Below are 16,537 nucleotides of genomic sequence, written 5' to 3' on the forward strand. Positions count from 1 at the left end.
GATCATTAACAACATGACAGTAGAGATATTGCTGAACTAAAAATGAAATCTACGATTACCATCACCGATTTATGAATTTTAATGGATGTTTTGTTGGATCTATTTTGTAACGTTTAAACCTACTTATCAATATTAAGATCGATTTGAATTTTGTATTCGGTAGGACGCGCTAATTTGTTACAATTCCTCTTGTAACTAACTGTTTAAACCCTAACAATTATTCCATTGACATACGCCATCGCAAAATTTTTTGCTAAAGGTTACAGACGTAATAAAAATAAAAAGGGTACATTTCTTGCAAAAGGGTAAAGTTCATTACCTTTATTTGACGTTCTCTGGTATCTACAGGTCCTCCCTAGAATATTCATGAAGGATTTCCTGGTGCAGCTATGCGGTATACTATTATTGAGACAGTACCTGAAAAAAAAAGAGTATAAAGGGCAATTAATGCCAGAGTGTTTTGCGAATTACATAAAATGTTTTCCAAAGAAACAACATTAATAATAAATTAGTGGCAATGTAATAACATGATAACGGAAATGGGTACTTCTGACCTCGGCCAACAATCCGTCATTGTAATTGAATTTATTGATTATAGTGGATTGAGAAACAAAATAACCGTTTACCTACAAAAAACATAACGGTTTAGAGAACTTAGATAACAATTTAAACGCAGGTAATTTGGAAACGGTTAACCTATAACCAAGGCTTTATTAAGTGAATAGTTTACATAGGAAAAAAGAGCATAAACAAAGCGCTGTAATTATTATTATTATTATTATCGTTATATTCACTTCAACGTTGATGGTGAAGTTTGAAAGTAAAAGCTAAAAAATGTGGAAGGTTTTGAAAGATAACTAATCAAAACAATCTACGATCAAAACGGAAAGTGAATAGAACACAGACCGTTAGGTGTAAATAATTGAAAACACTGACTTACAATACCTACACACAAGTAAAGATATACACTCAGTGTCTGTACCATCGAAATAACTGGGTTTAAAGGCTTTAACAGTGTATTAGAGATCGGCCGGATTGGTTTTTTTAAGATCCGATCGGGTACCACAGAAAAAAAAATCAACATCGACAATAATAATGCAATAAATATATTGGTAGTTAAGATCGTACTGAGGTAGGTCGTTTGTCCTAGTTCGTATTGCTATGTACTTGTTGGTATATCAGGTTTCGATTAACAATAACTTGTTAGTATGATTTTGTCACCTTGCAGATTTTTAGTGTTTATAAACATTATAGGCTCATTTCAACGGTTCCAACAAACGGCGAAACAAGAATTAAAATTTCATTGGTTTAGTGTTTTAAACAACTTTTTGGACAGGACTTAGTGTAGTTTGGAACGTTGGTGAGGGTGGTACTTAACGGAAAGCCTGCCAGAATCAAGACACCGAGCAGCAAGGCCTGGAAGTTTAGTCTATTGCTTAGCATTCGGGAGGACGCCGGGTCCTTGGTTCAAGTTTTTCTGTGGTTTCCTTGGATCACATAGGCAAAAGCTAGGGCAGTAATCTTTCATTCTCTTCTGTCTTCATTTCGTCCCTCTCATCTTTCTCACACGAACCACCAACTCACCCATTCTCACGATTCCTGAAAGGAAGCTGAAGAAGGCCTTCCGGCGTAGTCCGGAGGGACTGCCCGCCCATCAGCATTAGTGGCTGGTGGGAATGAAACCGAAAAGTTTTTTTTAGAATGAAGACATGATTTTTCCGGGTACTTGACCACATTTAATTCCGCCTACCCAGTTAATTGAGATTTTTTCCCCAATTTAGTTACTTTACAATGTAACCGGTAATTAGAATATTTGCATAAGTAATTTCAAAATGTAATTGTGGCTTCAAGAAGCACTAAAAGTAATGCACTTAAAACGTAGTTGTTACTGAAAAGGCAGCACGAACGAAGTGATGAAGAAATCAGCATCCGGAACTTTACCAACTCATGTTAACGTGTAACATTCCAGTCTCTAGTTCAGCACTGGTTCAACATTCTGGTAGCGATTTTTCGTTAATTTTTCGCATATAAATATCGCATTGCGAATATATTTATATGCCTGCGTCTAACTGTTCGACAAAAAGACACTTTTCGGTACTTTGTAGATTAAGAAATTTCCTTGTCAGTACTATCGTCCAAATGCGACTAAATTCGTTAGCTGTGCTTTCAATAAGCTGCAGTATTACGAGACCTCACAGCAAAAACCAAAAGTTCTTTAATAAATTGAGTCTGCAATAATTGTATTATTACTTTTTATAATTAATATTTGCCGTGAAAAAATGCTAATGTTACACTGATACGGGGACTAAAAGAATTTAATGCTTAGTAAAAGTCCTGCCGTCTTCGAGTAGTAGCCCCTTTTGGGCGCCACAACCATAAGTAAAGGAATTAAGTATTTATTTATTTATTGACCACTATTTACGGGACCCTCGTCTATTGTATGTCGATAAAAAACTTAGTCGAAACTATTATTTTAAATAAAATTATTATTTTCTTTTATCGAAATACACAAGCTAAATATACAGTTTATCTAACAACAATTGATAAAAATGTACCTAAGTACGTAATAAATTGTTTTGAAAAGGCACGGGTATTAGATTGCTGAATTATGTCAATATAATTAATACACACGTTTAGTAAAACAAAAATACTTTTATTTTGTTTTTCAAAAGTGCTATCTTTGTATTTTTTTGTTTTATACATTACGAGAATAACAAACAGGAAATTATAAAAAAAAAGGTTTGTGTATGGATTAAATAAAATAATTGTTTCATTTTTACACTTTAAGCACAAATAATAAGAGGCGTTAAAATCAATGAAAATGCGATGTTAAATAATGTCTTGTAAAAACCAACAACAACGATTTGATCTACAAATATTTAGCAGGTTTATAAAACGATTTAAATTTCCATTTTGTACATTTTAAGCAGAAAGCAGGTAGGTAAATATTCACTGGATAAGCGGAAATGTTTTTTATTTCATAGAACCACAGGAGTGCAACATTGATTGAAATTATAATGGCTGGATGGTCACGTTTTACTCATCTCATCTGTAAATTTTACATTGACAAGCGTTTGTGTATTATATATACAAGGCGATTCGAAATCCTGCTGATTCACTAAAATTATAGAAAACACTAAGTAAGATAATTATTAGTGAATACCGATAAGTTGTTAAATTATTATTATAAAGAAATTTCTTTGTAGCTGAACTTATTTTCTTTTTAGTTTAATACTGCAGCACCTTATAGATTTTATATGACACGAATGGGACAAGTTGTCCTGTTTTAAAAGACACAAAACATTATTATCACAAATCATAGATAGATATTCATGTAACTAGGTCACTAGAAGAACAAATTACGCTAAATACTGTAAAATAATGTGCTTTCAGTCGATTCAGGACTCAGGACCTAGTAAAGATTTGCGAATGAAAAATTTTTAAAAGAGCATCAATATTTTTTCGAAATAGCTAAAGCCTAAAACTCTGCTGATTAAGGTAATTCAAATTTAATTAGCATACTTGTAGTCCTTAATTCGAAGTACTTACATACGTACATAAGTAATTTCAAAATGTAATTGTGACTTCAAGTTCTAAAGCACTTTAAAAATAAAACCATTATCAGAATTTTAACATATCTTACATAACTGTCAGAAAGCCATAAATCAAATACCAACACTAAGTAGGTATCCTTTTCGTTTCTAAAAAACTGAAATGTAATTTATTTATTTATACCTCTCACCACTTTTAAATTGTGCAAATGAACACCGCTCTACAGATACAAGTAAAATTTTAATTGTGGAACAGAGTGTATAGTTTTACGCAAATAAATTTTACTATTGTTTACTCACTATTTGTTGTATCGTGAATTTCTTTATGTATCGAGTATGTATATATGTATGACCTGTTCACGTGAAACTTTAGCACGTTCGTACCAAGCAAGCTGTAAGGTTAATTAATGTTGTGACAAGATGACGTAACGAGGAAATGCACTATCCAATATCCAATAACAGTCACATAGACATACTGTAAAGGAAGCTGTGTGAATATTTAGTATAAATAATGTAAAACGATGGTAAAAAGTCGAGGTTAAACTATACGTCTAATACATTGCCATTAGATATAAACATATTCTACATCATGGATTTATTCTTGAAACGTCTACATATTTTTATTGGCGGATTAACCGAACATTTACAACAAAATGATTCAATTCTTACGTAAGACAAACAAGTAAATAAGAAGAATTACATACACTTATATATATATATATATATAGGAACAGATTGCGATGATTTTCAAAATTATCTTCCTTGTTTATCATAATACATTTCGAAATATTCAAAATAAACGAATGATAAAATTTTTTTGCTTGTTCTACACTTTCTATATAATACCTTCTCACTTCTAACCATTTTTATTTTCTTCTGAGAGATTTACACTACTGATTAACATTCGGGAAAACACCGGTTGGATTCATCATCATCATCATAAGGTCATCAGTCCTAAGACTGGTTGGACACGTACCTCAACTCTTTCCTATCCTGAGCTAATCTTCGCATTTCCCTAAAACTAGAACAGCCCACATCCCTAACTATTTGCGAAGAGTAATCTAATCTACGTCTACCTCTACCCCTCCTAACTCCTGTTTCTGCCTCTAATATGTCTCTGACTAGACCTTCATGCCTGAGAACGTGTCCTACCAACCTATCTCGCCTATTTTTTATNTCGGGACGACCTCCGAGATGCCTGCGCCTCAGGACGACCGTCATACACGTCTTCATCAAGAGTTATGTTTTAAATTCATTAAAAATCAATTGAAATTAGTTACTCGAAGGTTTTGAGGGTCGATGAACCCGAATATGCAATCGGGACGACCTGAGCCTCAGGGCGACCGTTATACATGTCACCAGGAGTTATATTTTGAATTCATTAAAAATCAATTGAAATTAGTTACTCGGAGGTTTTGAGGGTCGCTGAATACGAATATCGAACCAGTTTTCATCTAAACCTTCATTGTATACCGTCGCCGACTACACATTCGTGTTCAGCGACCCTCAAAACCCCCGAGTAAATTATTTCAACTGATTTTTAATGGATTTAAAACAGAACTTCCGGAGACGACGTGTATGACGATCGCCCTGGGGTCCAGGTACCTCGGACGCTGTTGCCGACTACATATTGACGTTCAGCGACCCTCAAAACCCCCGAGTAAATTATTTCAACTAATTTTTAATGGATTTAAAACAGAACTCCCGGAGACGACGTGTATGACGATCGCCCTGGGGTCCAGGTACCTCGGACGCTGTTGCCGACTACAGTGACCCTCAAAACCTTTAAGTAAGTAATTTCAATGGATTTTTAATGAATTTAAAACATTACTTTTGGAGACGACGTTTGTCGCGCTGGGCCCAAGGTACCTCGATATCTAACACGTTTATAACTAACCCCTCGTGCCTCCAAAGGTACCCTATATCTCCTTACTGACTTCTCATGGTGGCCTCTATTCTCTAGTTTTCGTATTTTTTTGTGACAATTTTCAAATAATTGGCTTTCATTTTCTTGTAAGTAGCAAATTCATAAACAAAGTATATTTTTTGTTATGTTTCGTAATTGTATTTCGTGTTTTATGCCCTTTTAATACCAGATATATTATGAAAGGGAAGAGGTCCCCGCAGCTCCTCAGCTTTCGTCGTAAATAAAATTGGACATTGTCCGACTTCCTTGTGTAATTTATGTCCAAAATACTAAATATTTATCTCACAATCAGTTGTATCTTACAGAATTTCTCTTCCTGTAGATCTTGTAATGGCATCACGCATACGGTAACAGTACGAAGTCTTGACCCCAAACGGTTCTAGGCCAATAGGACATTTGCTAACTACAATTTTCACTTTGTTCGAACCATAACTACAGCGATCACTGACTCATTCATTCATACAACACACGTACACACACATTATACGCACAAACTTACAATGAAATAAACTCCAGATGGAGTAATGAACCCTTTTCGTTGGTATCTGAAGGTCTAGGACATGATTATGACATAAACGATTTTGGAACAGTTTCTGACCCCAATATGGTACATGGTACTAAAACAACGAATTGAACATAAAGCTACTTACATATGCATACATACGTAGGTACATATCTCCGTTCGGCATTTTACCACACCCAAAAAAATAAATGTAAAGCAAATTGTTCGATTCTTTTAATAGCGTTTAAAATATTTGCAATAACAGATATACAATGTACATACGTATTTAAAAAGATATTACTTTCAAAAATGATAAGAATTTGTGTACATACATAGAATTTAAATTTCGAAATAAAAATACTTACGAAATACTCGTTACTAAACCGTGCTATATTTTAACACGAAATATTTGAGCTAATAATTGGGTTATCTTCAAGTAATATTTACTTACCTAAAGTTACTATGTTAGTAAAAACTGTTTTATGTAATATACAAGTTTCGGACTACTAAATTAAACATTTTTACACACAAATACAAAACTTTATTGATATCTAAATATTCTGTATGGGTCACCGTTGGATATTCAAAGTTCCAATGCATATTTATTTTCTCCCCTGATACGTATACTATTTCACACCACCCTTCGGCTAGGCAATCAAAATTTTCTTGACATTATATTAAAGCGTCTTCAGTTATATGAAGTTAAACGTTTGCAGTATTCTATGAAAAAATATAAAACACCGATAGTTTTATCCATTTTCAATTTTTAAAACTGACATTTGGAAACACTCACAGCTGAACACGATGTTGCTTTATCAAGATTTTCCATTTACCTGGTGGAAAGTCGTCCTTGTCCTGTACAAGCTTTAAGATAACTTTTAATAAGTTTGAGCTTAGAAAAGCTTCTTTCAGCTGTTGGAGTTGTATCCGGAAGTATGCGCTGCTGTTATTATCTCTGCAAAACTGGAAGCAAGGCTATTGAATTTTATCGGAAATAGTTCTGTGGCTTCTTTATTGGAAAGATTTTTTTTTACTTAAACAGGCTTTCATGCTGTTAATTGTTCATAAACATGTCTTTATCGTACCTAGTGGTTAGTTTTCACGCCGGGGCTCCTATAGATTGGGAGCAGTGTATCATTGAACTCAAAATTTGCAAAATTCTTTTTTCATGCTTATATATAAAATGATATTGAATCAGGTATGTTCATGTTTAAAGAAAACTAGATCTTGTAAAATTTAATTTATTGGGGTGGAGTTAGTTGTGTGATTTATTTTTCTTGTAATTTTAAACTTTTGTTTTTGTTTTGGTTAATACTCTTTCAATTGGATGAAAAAGTAAGCAAATTTTACGGCGTTTCTAATAATAACGGTGTCGAACACAACACAATACAATGCTCCGCGAAGGTATAGAGAAATAAGATAGACCGTTGGTTGTATTCGCGAGAAAGTTTGACCGCATTAGCTGACACACATTTCTCTTGTAGCATCTCCCTCGTGCCAATGGCAAACTGTATATCCGTCTCAGGACTTCTTTCTTCGACCTCGATTATGGAGAAATTGTACATATCAACATCGTTTAGCTGTATTTATTTTGTAATTCGACTGCTGTAATAAAAACCGAACCGTGAAGTTTTCTACGGCAGGAGGAATATTTCCATTTTGTCCGATATAATTGCTCCTGATTATGTCAATCTGATCCCAATTATCCAATTCATTTCGTAATGGTGCCAACGCATGAACTAACGAGGTAACTTTTGTTAGGTACCGCTAAAAAACATCGACACCTACCTGTATAACACACCAACCAAAACAATGTTTAACTACAAACAACAATTATTTGTTTCACTTTACTTTAACTACCATCTATTAATTAACTCAGTTAAAATTTGTCATAGAACAACCTCTACATATGTAGAAACCAATCACAGTACCTATATTACACACCTGGGCATGGTTCTAGGGTAAAAAGGGGTTCTGGGGATGTGAAATACTCAGAAAAGGGGTACTTAAACTGCTATAGAAACTCCCGATTCGACAAAGTGACAACTAATAGCCAGCATTCTGGAGTTCCAGAGCGAAAAGAGAGTTCTGCGAATGCGAGGGTAGTTCTAACCATTCATATGTTAAAACTCTTTACAAAAACCATCAGGAACGCGACGATTCTTCATTTCTTGTCCTTTTTGAGTATCAGAACTCATTTTCTACGATGAACGGGTTCACCATAAAGTTAGCAATTACAAATTTGGCGAAATCAATCATACCTGTATTGCGCACGAAGGGAAGAAAGTACGCCATTTCCACCCAACGGCTGCAAACTCTCAGGAGGGAATCCGTATCTTTCTTCCCGAAGAAAGTATATGATTGTTTACCATGCCCCATCGAAACTATGATGATTTTGCCCGATTTCAGGGGCGAAAGCTTGACATAATATGTCAGGAAAGTATTTTAACATCCTCCGGGAGAAAATTGGACTAGGGCTCCATTTGGTCCATTTAATTAAAAATATTATTGGTACTTTTGAAAGTTTTCTGTTTTTTGCCTTTTTTTATTGCAATAAAAATGAAGCAATTGCGCTCTATGCAATAGTCGTCCTTGTCCTGTACAAGCTTTAAGATAACTTTTAATAAGTTTGAGCTTAGAAAAGCTTCTTTCAGCTGTTGGAGTTGTATCCGGAAGTATGCGCTGTTGTTATTATCTCTGCAAAACTGGAAGCAAGGCTATTGAATTTTATCGGAAATAGTTCTGTGGCTTCTTTATTGGAAAGATTTTTTTTTACNAACATCCTCCGGGAGAAAATTGGACTAGGGCTCCATTTGGTCCATTTAATTAAAAATATTATTGGTACTTTTGAAAGTTTTCTGTTTTTTGCCTTTTTTTATTGCAATAAAAATGAAGCAATTGCGCTCTATGCAATGTGGTTTTAAAAATTAAGTAGGTGGCAATGATTACACTATCTGAACTAGTAAGAAGGCTAGTGAAACTTATTGTTTTACTTTGTTTATTACACAAATAAGCAATTGCGTCCTCTGATTGTATTTTATGTAATCCTGAGCGTGTCCACCAAATTACCATCATCATCATCATCGTCATCATGGGGTCGTCAGCCAGAACCTTTCATACTGATCACAAGATTGATCAAATCTGTTTACTTATTTTTTAATAGTCAAAGAAATCTAGATATAATCAGTTATTGTGGAGTACCACTAATAATTCTGGCATTTCAAATTTTCTAAATTAATTTGTTCTTCTTAATAAAATGCTTAAGATTAATGTAAAAACATTATTATTAATAAGTAAATCTTCATAATCCTCGGTACTTCTCCACTCTTTTCTGGGTAAATCTTCGCATTCCGCTAAATCTAGAGCATCCCACTTCACTAACAATTTGTTAGCAATAATTTACTCCACTTCTCTTTATTTAAGTCCTTTAGGTCTCAGATGGTGTGTTATCTCTCTTTTTCCTTATTTTCATCCCTACCATTTTTTGTTCTTAAACATACACCTTGAACAATCCTATTCTAATTTCTAAATTAGGCGTTCGTCAGCCACCATAGAAGTAATTTCTTCTTGTTAAATCCGATACGATCCTGCGCTATCCTTTATTTCGTTTCCATTTTATTTAAAGCTATCCCTAATTCCTCCTTGCTAGGTCTTCAAATCAAAGCATGCCAATCTCTTGCCCCTGTACGTTCTATCCCTTATATACATAAAAAAAATTGAACTAATCTATCATAATTTTGATATTTATTTGGAAATTGATATTTCAAATTCTGATTTTATTGGGAACAATATTGAAAACTGAACTCATTTTTTTTTTGTTTCAGTTTTTTGATCTAATTTTATCCTTAGCGATATTTCTAAATAATGGTGGCGATTGGTTAGTTAATAAGAATAAAGGAGCGCTGACAGTGAACAAATTTTGTTGTGATCGCATAATTTTTACAGACTCAAGGTGGACAGTCAGAGCTGATTAGTTTTAGATTACTGCATTAGTTAAGCATTTAAATTTTCGAATAAATGAATACGAAAAGATTTTACAATATCCTCAGCAGCTCTCTATAGTGTATAATGGTGTTATTTTAGAGAGAAAGAAGATGAGGTGAATGAGATGGTGTTAAGTAACCTAGAATTTAAATGGCAACAAAAATTTGTAGAGGAACGAAAGTAAATAGCATAAAAATGAAGTGATTTTGTCGCACCGCAACGAACGGGTCCTACTTTTACGGACTCTATTATAAAACTGCTGCGGCAGAGTTCGTGAAAATTGATGACATTAATTCCACGCGAGTATCGGTGCAGAAGAATAAAAGTAACCGAACAAAGATTACTCGGGGAAAGTTTAATAATAGTCGCCTTATTATTTCACCGTAACCTTGTTACGCTACTTGTGTATTAGCAAAAGAGAAACTACGTTTACATAAAAAATGTACAACTACTTCTACATATCCTCTTACAACTTACTTTCTGATATTAGCAGCAACTGTTAGAAAACCGCTCTTGGTCGACTCTGTACGATTAAATATGTGCGTTTGCATGTTTCTGTGTATTTGCATTGACACTTTTTAAAGTAACAGGAGGTTAGCTACTGGTTTTGGATAAATAATCAAACACATGATGTCACTAAATACTCAAAACTTTCTCAAATTTACAACCTTTAGTAACTAACTGGGAATATCTTTATCGTATACAGTTGGTTACCAATAAATTACCGTCATCATCATCATAAGGTCATCAGTCCTAAGACTGGTTGGACACGTACCTCCACTCTTTCCTATCCTGAGCCAAACTTCGCATTTCCCCAAAACTAGAACATCCCACATCCTTAACTATTTGCGAACAGTAATCTAATCTAGGTCTACCTCTACTCCTCCTAACTCCTGTTTCTTCCTCTCATATGTCTCTGACTAGACCTTCATGCCTGAGAAGGTGTCCTACCAACCTATCTCGCCTATTTTTTATTGACTTCCACAGAGTCCTCTGTTCTCCTATTCTTTATAATACCTCTTCATTTCTAACCTTTTCTACCCACGATATCCTCATCATCCGCCTATAACACCACATTTCGAACGCTTCTAACCTTTTCTTTTCCGCCGCTCCCACTGTCCATGTTTCGCACCCGTACAACGCCGTGCTCCAAACATACACCTTTAACAACCTTTTTCGAATTTCTAATTTAATTTACCGTATGTATCTAAATAATATCTCTACAAAACAGAATACCTATCTCGTTTTTAAAATTAGTCATCATCATCCTAATAGGGTCGTCAGTCCTAAGACTGTTTGGACACGCATATTCACTCTTTCCTATTCTGAGCTAATTTAGACATTCAAAAGGTTAGCTAGTTGTAGAATGTTGTGATATAGGACAAGACAGCCGCACCGAATTACATTACAAATCTGCCTATGCTAGAATCATACGTAGGTATCAGCATAATTTACATCACCTACAATGTTCGTTTGGTGTAACGAGCTGTAGATTTCTTCAATTTATCAAGGGCAAGCATGTTTACTTAAAAAAAGGACTAAACAATTACAAGTTCCAATGCTACAATTCCGAAGTCCTTAGCAAGGACCTTCTTTAAATGCTAGCTATATGATAAACTGCACAGGCACATTTTGATTGTAAATAAAAATACTTTTCCTCGTCAATTGTTAATTCGTGAAGGTAATAATTATTAATGTACGTACATACACACATAAATATTTTTGTGTACTTATAAATGTAGATAATATGTGCATTATATTCCGTGTAGAGACTTATAATACATTATTAAAAGGAGTGAAACAGATGCTGTAAGGTTTCTGGGACAAATCGTATCGCATCGTATCGAACGAAGTGGGTAGAATCGAGCGACCTGAATAGAAAACTGGGTCACAGTCACAGCAAGGCAAGGTAAGGAAAGATACTATTCACTCCCATTTATCTATGCGCCGCAACTAAGAACAACTTATCCAGTCTGTTACATATCCTTCTTGAATCTATTCTGTCATACAATACAAACTAAAAACTACGCATATTAAACATCAACATTCCATTTTTTTTTTAATAAAAACAACGCAAAATGATAATGACCTGAACCTAATTAAAATATTTTAACTATTCTTAAATGTCTTTTTTCTATTATTGTTATTGAGGCGGTTTTATTAGTAATTTGGCGCATATACGACCAAATAATCGCTGGGATTAAAAAATAGCAACCTGTCTTATTTTTGTTGTTACGCGATTGTTGCAGGTAGATATATAATAAATCGTACGAAAAGCAATGATCCTTGTGACTAAACTGTCCCAACTCATTGATGGTCGTCTGTTGTTCTGTACATACTTAATGAATGGATTGTGGTCATCAAACATATCAGATAATGGGTTTTCTGTTGCAAAGGAAGAAGAAATGTCACATAGTGTTTTCGATACGGGAAAAATTATATCCGAAATTGAAAAAAAATTGCCGTTTTACTAATCTCTTATTTATGATAAGACGGAACCAATACTGCTTCTTCTGCTTCCTTTTAGTATTATTAGCATTTATATTGTTTGTACTTCTTGCGATCGCGACTAAAAAATCGCGGTGCGCGCTAGGTCTTAAAAGTTCCTCTGTGCGGGCGAAATTTTTTGGGAAACATTGTACATTTAGCAGTCGCGCGCTCGACAAGCAACAAGCGGCAGCAGCCGTCAGCGAACGCAAACACACGTTCATTGCCACTGGCAGACCTGACCTAACGCACTTGCTCGCTTATAGCACCATATTATCGTTTGTAGGTATATTCTTGCTGCTGCCGAGCAAAGGCAAAATGCACACAGATCGTCGTCTGCTCTTCGTCTGAAATGCTTTACTATCTACGTATACGGGGCTAGTTAGAAAAGTTTGAAAACTATTAACGTAAGAAAACAACATTATTAACCTGCAGCAACGGCTCGTTACGAAATGAAGCGGAAGTTCTTCAAACTAATGCTCACCTATTTTAGGAAGCAAATTTGTATATTATACGAATAAATTTCAGATTCAATTACGATGAAATCACCTTCAGCTTCTGATGTTGACATGGGTTGACATTTTATTTGTCCCCACATCGCCTGTAAGTTCGCACCCCTAACCATCAATTATGAATTTTCTTATGAATTACGTACTTTCGATGAGGTGGTGATTTTGAGACAGTGATTTTTAACATGTAACAACCAACACCCCGAAGTTTACGTTTTTTTAGACTTATGATTCGCTGTTTCCTGTTTTGCGTTGGAAAATGGCCACCAAACGAACATCACCAGAGTTCTGGATTTCCTTGCGAAACCATGAGGAACTCTAGAACTGTTTATTTCTTACCCTTCTTAGGCATAAGATCAATAATATATTATGCAATATATCTACGGTATTTGAACAGTAAACAATTAAATGGAAAAATTTATGTTTTGTGTTAAACGTAAGACTTCCTGGTAAGGAGAGGTCAAACTCGGTGTTATTCACACCTTAAAATTGTACTCATAGGCTGGCGGCCGTGACTACCATTTATGGGTATAAATCAAAGTAAAACACTGTTTCCTATTTAGGAATTACTTGTGCGGACGATTTTATTTTTCTTAAAAGCATATATTATAGTTACTAGTCGCTTTTAAGAGCAAAACCTTCATATTAATTTTATCTGAAATGTCATCCGCTGGCGAATTTAATTAATTCTCTTATTAAAAGGATAATTTTTGTCTTAGGCTTTTGTGCATTATGTACATACATACATATATTGGAATAAGAGCAGATTTTATTGGTATCTAGAAAAGTGTAACACGAAAGAAAGTTAAAAACTAGGCTTTACCTACTTACGAAATTTTGCACGCACTTATTACGCTTCTAGAATTAAAACATAATTACGTTGACACAGTTAAATTGTACCTTTTCTTTTATCAAATAAAAATAAATCCGACCTTAAGTTGGCTAACTAAATTTGACAAGATGACTCACCGTTACTGATTGGATTATTTAACACCTACTAAATATAAATATGATTTAACGTTAACCGAAAGTAGTATATTATGTATATATACCAAGGGAAGAAAGTGCGGTATTATCTCCCGGGTGTGGATGACAAAATCCCATTCCTGGTTCACGCATACGAAAGTGTTAGACCCTTTCTTGATTTCTAATATTCAACATTCGCCGCGTGGAAATTGCTGCTCGAGACGAAGTCGATTGTGGAAAATTCGCGGAGGATGGTAAATCCTTTTTCAATAATAAAAAGTAAATTATGCGATTTCTTAACCGGAAGGAAATCTTGCACTTTAGTCCCTGAAATCAGGGAGAAATATCATACTTTCGGTAAGATTTTAATAAAAATAAATTCCCAATTATAAGAATTATTCAAGGCATTAGCGAATTAATTTTGTGAACCAACTTCATCCACTACATATAACTTCAGTGTCTTATTACTAATTAGAATTGTTGTTCTTTTAATAACCATATGTATAGCACATACATTTGTATAGACATATTAATATAAAATACAACAAAAGACAATTTTTTTCTTGCTTGCACCTACCCCGAATTTGTCTCTCTTTTTACGCTGGGAACGTGTTTATCTTTTTGTACATCCGGTTGGAAGAGTAAAAAAAAATTTATTATCCCGCTGTTTCGCTTTCCAGAAACAACAAAGTTGATGCACCGTAATCCCCGGCGTGGATGTATCTAAGTATACGTATGAGTGGTGGATGCAATGACTGTTCTATACACACTGTTTATAAACGAACAAAGAAATTCGCAAAATGATTTTCTATTTTTAGGGCCCAAAGAAACGCATAGGAGCGTCTGCCAGAAATTGCACTGGGTAATTTTAAAACACGCAACATACATCATGTGACTTTTTCAAGGAGTTTTTATTTCAATCTGGGTTTTAAATCCAACAATGGACTTTATTATTGTACTTCCACATAATCCAATGAGGAAAACCTCACCATCATCTACTTCACACATGTCAATCTCCGAAACCCCGAACACAGTAATTTCACAACCAGTAAAAAGCAAAATTTTGATAATAAATATTCCTAAAATTGCGCCAGATTTCCACGTCGCTTCTGTTTCGCGACCAGTAGAATCCTTGCGTACCGTACCTTCCTTAGAGTCTTCGTAACTTAAAAATTTCCTTTGCCATGGATTGCTTTTTGGACTTCTGAAACTGTGCTCTTTGGAAGTACCACTCTAGAAGCTTGTTTCTTGTTTCACCCGGACTTTTAAAATGCCTTGATCTAAGATAAGAGAATTCCCCTGGGCCCCATAACTGTTGATATCTGACTTGGGTAGATTCGTCCTTCGTCAGGTCTTCGATTAATTCATTGTCTAGGATCTCTCAGGCTAAAAGGTAGTTAAATTACAATATATCGATGTCAGTCCTTCTTTCTTCTCCACATATCAACAATGTTTACAGCTCTCCATGCAAGATCTTCGGGATAGAGCGTCTGCTTTACCGTGTTGTTTGTCTGGACGATATTCAATATGGAACTCGTATGAAGACCTCATTGAATTGTGGGTATATCAAGATTTCGATTCCAGAGTGCAATCTTCAACTTTTCAAATATATTTTGGCTTTGCGTTATCCATTGGAATTTTGATTCCTTCTGGTGCTGTAGAACTACGCTTGGTTCAGTCGCTGCTCTTAAAAATCGAAAAATCCACGATGGCGGATTTTCCCCAACATAAATGTTTTGGAAATTTCGGTATTTCAATTAGGAGATCATCCGCAACGCAACATTTCTATCAGTATTTAGTTTGTTATTTCATATAACCCTTTCTCATATTTTACTGTAGATATTAATGGCAAAAATTCTTTCTGACTTCATGATTATCGATTACCTATACGAAAAGTAACATTATGACTACGATAAGAAATAATATACATATTCGTATGTTACAAAAGCAAAAGTTATTAACGATTTTGTACTGTTAATTTTATCCATCTGTACAATGACCTTTTCTCCTACGTAAGATTTATTAATATTGCATGATTTATCCTTTGAAAATTATGATCATCATCATCATAATCATATTTGGTGAAACCGCAGTAGTTTATTGCTTTCTGTACGACAATAATAATAGGTTCAATGTCTGATTGACAAATACATATTCGTGAAGGTCGACTATGACGTCAGCTATATAGTTATCCATAATACATTAATTTGCTATGTTTAGATGTTTGGCCTCTTCGGGCTACATACACACACACACACACATAACGATCATCTTACTATCGTATACTTTCACGTGAAACACCTCCAAATTAATTTAAGTAGCTCGATACATACATATATATATANTGACATAATATGTCAGGAAAGTATTTTAACATCCTCCGGGAGAAAATTGGACTAGGGCTCCATTTGGTCCATTTAATTAAAAATATTACGTAATTATAGTTCTACCTATACGTACTACATCATCTAAAAACCCAAGAAATTGTACGGGAATCATCTAATTCTCTCGACTTGTAAAAATTATTAAAATTATAAATACAGTTTAAGAATTATTTTCTTCTTTAATCGGGTAAAATAGGGTGAAGCTTGTGTTACACAACACAAAAACT

At 34.5% G+C, this 16,537-nt stretch overlaps 1 long non-coding RNA gene across 1 annotated transcript in view; it reads right to left on the minus strand.

Annotated features, from left to right (window-relative positions):
* Positions 1–319: 319 nt before the first annotated feature.
* LOC108735250 overlaps positions 320–16,537 on the minus strand; it is a 74,591-nt gene continuing 58,373 nt past the window's right edge. Inside the window, exon 3 of the long non-coding RNA XR_001937551.1 lies at positions 320–417. This is a non-coding gene — a long non-coding RNA (uncharacterized LOC108735250). The remainder of the gene's footprint in view (positions 418–16,537) is intronic.

The sequence above is a fragment of the Agrilus planipennis genome, unplaced genomic scaffold, assembly GCF_000699045.2.
Source record: "Agrilus planipennis isolate EAB-ADULT unplaced genomic scaffold, Apla_2.0 scaffold15, whole genome shotgun sequence".
Classification (NCBI taxonomy): domain Eukaryota; kingdom Metazoa; phylum Arthropoda; class Insecta; order Coleoptera; family Buprestidae; genus Agrilus; species Agrilus planipennis.